This window comes from Trichechus manatus, unplaced genomic scaffold (genome assembly GCF_000243295.1).
Source record: "Trichechus manatus latirostris isolate Lorelei unplaced genomic scaffold, TriManLat1.0 scaffold00031, whole genome shotgun sequence".
NCBI lineage: Eukaryota > Metazoa > Chordata > Mammalia > Sirenia > Trichechidae > Trichechus > Trichechus manatus.
The window spans coordinates 6,939,907-6,945,618 of record NW_004443967.1 but is presented as its reverse complement, the minus strand read 5'-3'; positions in this window follow the sequence as shown (position 1 = coordinate 6,945,618).

Genomic DNA, 5,712 nt, shown 5'->3' with positions numbered 1-5,712 from the left:
TGTAGTAACTGTTAAATGAGAAACTATTTTGTTCTGTAAGCCTTCATCTTAAGTGAGAATAGCAGCACAGTTGGAAGAGCGTAGTCAATGTCACTGAACTGTGCATGCAGTAATTTCTGAAATGGTGTATCTTTGGCTATGCGTATTTTCACCAAAAAAAACAGGTTGAGAAGTTAGAAGGTTGACATGTTGTGGGGTTGTTAACCAATGTCATAAAACAATATGTGTACTACTGTTTCATGAGAAACTATTTGTTCTTTAAGCCTTCACCTGAAGTACAATAAAAAAAAAAAAAAGATAATGGAAAGCAAATAAATAAATAAATAACAATGCACAAATACCAGAAGAGAAACTAGATAACTGGGAGCTCCTAAAAATCAAACACTTAATGCTCATCAAAAGACTTCACCAAAAGAGTAAAAGACAACCTATAGACTGGGAAAAAATTTTGGCTACTACATATTTGACAAGGGTCTAAAATCTACAAGATATTGCAATACCTCAACAACAAAAAGACAAATAAACCAATTAAAAAGTGGGCAAAGGTTATGAACAGGCACTTCACCAAAAAAGACATTCAGGTGGCTAACAGATACATGAGGAAATGCTCACGATCATTAGCCATTAGAGAAATGCAAATCAAAAAACTATAATGAGATACCATCTCACCCCAACAAGGCTAGCACTAATCCAAAAATCACAAAATAATAAATGTTGGAGAGGTTGTGGAGAGACTGGAACACTTATACACTGCTGGTGGGAATGTAAAATTGTACAAACACTTTAGAAATCGATTTGGCACATCCTTAAAATAGAAATAGAAGTACCATAGGATCCAGCAATCTCACTCCTTGGAATATATCCTTGAGAAATAAGAGCCATCAGATGAATAAATACACGCACACCCATGTTCATTGCAGCACTGTTCACAATAGCAAAAAGATGGGAACAACCTAGTGCCAATCAACGGATGAATGGATAAACAAATTATGTATATTCACACAATGGAATACTATGTAATGATAAAGAACAATGATGAATCCGTGAAACATCTCATACCATGGATGAATCTGGAAGGCATTGTGCTGAGTTAAATTAGTCACTCACAAAAGGACAAATATTGTATGAGATCACTATTATAAGAACTCAAGAAAAGGTTTAAATACAGAAGAAAACATTCTTTGATGGTTACGAGAGTGCAGAGGGAGGGAGAGGGGAATTCACTAACTAGATAGTAGATAAGAATTATCTTAGGTGAAGGGAAGAACAATGCAGAATACAGGGGATATCAGCAAAACTGGACTAAATCAAAAGCTAAGAAGTTTCCTGAACACAACCAAACACTTCAAGGGACAGAGTAGCAGGGGTTGGGGTCTGGGTACCATAGTTTCAGGGAACATCTAAGTCAATTGACATAACAAAGTTTATTAAAAAAATGTTCTGCATCCCATTTTGGTAAGTGGCATCTGGGGTCTTAAAAGCTAGCAAGGAGCCATCTAAGAGGCATCAATTTTTCCCAACCCACCTGGAGCAAAGGAGAATGAAGAACACCAAAGACACAAAGAAAATATTAGCCCAAGAGACAAAAAGGGCCACATAAACTAGAGACTCCATCAGCCTGAGACCAGAAGAACTAGATGGTGCCCAGCTACCACCACCGACCACCTTGACAGCAAACACAATAGAGAGTCCCTCATGGAGCAAAAAAAAAGTGGGGTGCAGAACTCAAATTCTAGTAAAAAGATCAGACTTAATGGTATGACTGAGACTGGAGGGACCCCAGAAGACATGGCCCCTGGATTCTCTGTTAACCTTAACTAAAACCATTCCTGAAGCCAACTCTTTAGACAAAGATTAGACTGTACTATAAGACATAAAATGATACTCGTGAAGAGTGTGCTTCTTAGTTCAAGTAGATACACGAGACTAAATGGGCAGCTCCTGTCCAGAGGCGTGATGAAAAGGCAGAAAGGGATAGGAGCTGGTTGAATGGACATGGGAAATCTGGGGTGGAAAGGAGGAGTGTGCTGTCACATTACATGGAAAGAAACTATGGTCACAACTTGAGCTGTCAACTTTCACTTAAAGCACAAATTTAAAAAAAAAAGAATGCTGTTGGTATTTGGATAGGCATTGCATTCTATTTGTAGATTGCTTTGGGTAGGACTGACATTTTCACAATTTTGAGTCTATCTATCCATAAGCAAGGTATGTTTTTCCATTTATGTAGGGCTCTTTTGGTTTCTTACAGTGGTGTTTTGGAGTTTTCTTTGTATAGGTCTTTTACATCCCTGGTTAGATTTATTCCTAAGTATTTTATTTTTTTAGGGGCTTTTATAAATGGTAATGCTTTCCTGATTTCCTTTTCGTAGTTCTCTTTATTGGTGTATAGGTGATTTTTGTATGTTTATCTTGTCTCCTGCTACTTTGCTGAATCTTTCTAACAGTTCTGGTAGTTTTCTACGTATAGAATCATATCATCCATGAATAGGGATAGTTTTACTTCTTTTTTACCATTTTGGGTGCCCTTTATTTCTTTTTCTTGTCTTACTGCTCTAGCTAGGACTTCCAGTACAACGTTAAATAAGAGAGGTGATAAAGGCTATGTTTGTCTTGTCCTCATTCTCAGTGGGAAAGTTTTCAGCCTCTCTCTGTTGAGAATGATGTCGGCTATTGGTTTTGTATAGATACCCTTTATTATGTTGAGGAATTTCCCTTCTATTCCTGAATTATTGGAAGTTTTTATTAGGAATGGGTGTTGGACTTTATCAAATGCCTTTTTGTGTCCATTTAGATGATAATGTAATTATTTTCTTTTATTTATGTGGTGATTATGTTGATTGATTTTCTAATGTTGAACATCCTTGCATACCTGGTGTCTTAGTTATCTAGTGCTGCTATAAGAGAAATACCATAAGCGGATTGTTTTAACAAAGAGAAATTTATTGTCTCACAGTCTAGTAGGCTAGAAGTCCAAATTCAGGGTGCCAGCTCCAGGGGAAGGCTTTCTCTCTGTGTCAGCTCTGGAGGAAGGTCCTTGTCATCCATCTTCTCCAGTTGAGGACCTTCTCAGAGTGGGGACCCTGGGTCCAAAGGAAGCACTATTCTCTTGATTCTTGTTTCTTGGTGGTATGAGGTCCCCATGTCTCTCTGCTCATGTCTCTTTTATATCTCAAAAGAGACTCGCTTAAAATCCAACCTAATCTTGTAGACTGAGTCCTGCCTCATTAACATAACTGCCTCTAATCTTGCCTCATTAGCATCATAGAGGTAGGATTTACAACACATAGGAAAATCATCAGATGACAAAATGGTGGACGATCTCACAATACTGGGAATCACAGACTAGTGAAGTTGACAGATATTTTTGAGGGACACAGTTCAATCCATGACACCTGGTATGAACCTCACTTGCTCAGGGTGTATTTTTTTTTAAATGATGAATTTTATTGGATACAATTTTGCTGAGAATTTTTGCATCTATATTCATGAGAGATATTGGTCTGTAATTTTCTTCTTTTGTGGTGTCTTTGTCTGGTTTTGGTATCAGGGCTATATTCTGGCTTCATAGAATGAATTTGGAATTATCCCTTCCTTTTCTATGTTTTTAAATAGTTCGATAGCAGTGGTGTGGGCTCTTCTCTGAATGTTTGGTAGACATCTCCAGTGATGCCATCTGGGCCAGGACTTTTTTTGTTGGGAGTTTTTCTTTTAAATTACCTTTTCAATTTCTTCTCTTGTTATGGGTCTCTTCAGATTTTCGACCTCAGTTTATGTTAGTTTAGGTAGGTAGTGTGTTTCTAGAAATTTGTTGATTTCCTCTAGGTTTTCATATTTGTTGGAGTACAATTTTTCATAGTACTCTTATGATCTTTTTTATTTTAGTTGGGTCTGTTGTAATGTCCCACATTTAATTTTTATTTGAGTTATTTTCTTCTTCTCTTGTTTTTCTTTTGTCAGTTTGGCCATTGGTTTGTCGCTTTGGTTGATTCTTTCAAAGAGTCAACTTTTAGTTTTGTTGATTCTTTCTATTGTTTTTCTGTTTTCTCTTTCATTTATTTCTGCTCTGATCTTTATTATTTCCCTTCTGGTGGCTGTGGGCTTCTTTTGCTGTTCTCTGTTTGTTCACGTTATAAGGCTAACATTTTTATTTTATCCATTTCTTCTTTTTTGATGTGTGCATCTATTGCTATAAATTGACCTCTGAGCACTGTTTAGCTGTGTCCCAAAGGTTTTGGTATGATTTATTTTCATTCGCATTTGATTCTAGGAATTTTTTATTCCATCTTTGATTTCTTCTATTACCCAGGGGTTTCTAAGCAAGGTGTTATTCAGTTTCTATGTTTTGATTTTTTTTCCTTGCTCTTCCTGTTATTAATTTCTACTTTTATCACATTCTGATCAGGGGAGATGCTTTGTATTATCTCAATGTTTTGGATTTTGTTGAAGATAGCTTTGTGGCCTAAGATATGATCTATTCTGGAGAATGTTCTATATGTGTTGGAAAAGAATGTATACTTTGCTGCTTTTTGGTGGAGTGTTCTATATGTCTATGAGGTCAAGTTGGTTGATTGTGGCCTTTAGATCTTCTGTATCTTTGTTGAGTTTCTTTCTAGATATTCTATCCTTCACTGAAAGTGGTTTGTTGAAGTCTTCTACTATTATTGTGGAGCTGTCTATTTCTTTTTTCAATGCTGTTAGAGTTCATTTTACGTGTTTTGGAGCCCTGTAGTTGGGTGCATAGATATTTATTATAGTTATGTCATCATGGTGAATTGTCCATTTAATCATTTTATAACGTCCTTCCTTATCTTTGCCTTAAAGTCTCTTTTATCTGAGATTAGTATTACCACTCCTGCTCTTTTTTGGTTGCAGTTTCCTTGATATATTTTTTCCATCCTTTCATTTTTAATTTATTTATGTCCTTGTTTCTAAGGTGTGTTTCTTGTAGATAGCATATTGATGAGTCTTGTTTCTTTAATCCATTCTGTCACTCTCTGTCTTTTTACGGGTGCATTTAAGCCATTAACATTCAGTGTGACTATCGATAGGTGTCAGTTTATTGCTGTCATTTTGCAGTGCTTTCTTTTTTCTCTCTTCTTCTTTATTTTATTTTTTTGTGGTGCTGATGTTTTCCTTGTTCCTCTTACTCTCCTGCGCTGAGTTCCTTTTGTTTGTAGAATTTTTCATTTCTGTAGATTTTGTGTTTACTAAGATTTTATGTTTTTCTTCATTTTGATGAGTAGGTTTGTTAACTTTCTCTGTAGATACCTTGAAATTTACCCCATCTTCCTAAGTTTGAACCAGTCTTTTATTATTTGATATCACCTTAACTTCCTTTCCCTTTGAAAGTTCTATACTAGTACCATTTATTCCTCCTTTTATTGTTCTGACATTGTTGTCATTTACAGGTTGACCTCTCTGGTTCCCTGTTGTAAATCTTTTAGTTGTGTTTTGTCCTTGAGAGTTCATTACCTAGGATGGTATCTGGCTGATGCTGTCGTGTTTCCTAGATTCACATTGTTGTCTGATGTTGTTGGTTCTCTAACCAAAGGACACACTTCAATAATTTTTGTAAGTTTGGTTTGGTTTTTACATATTCCCTTAATTTCTGCTTATCTGGAAATGTCCTAATTTCACCATCATATTTGAGCAAGAGTTTTGCAGACTATATTATTCTTTTTTGGCCATTGTTTTCTTTTAAGGTTTTAT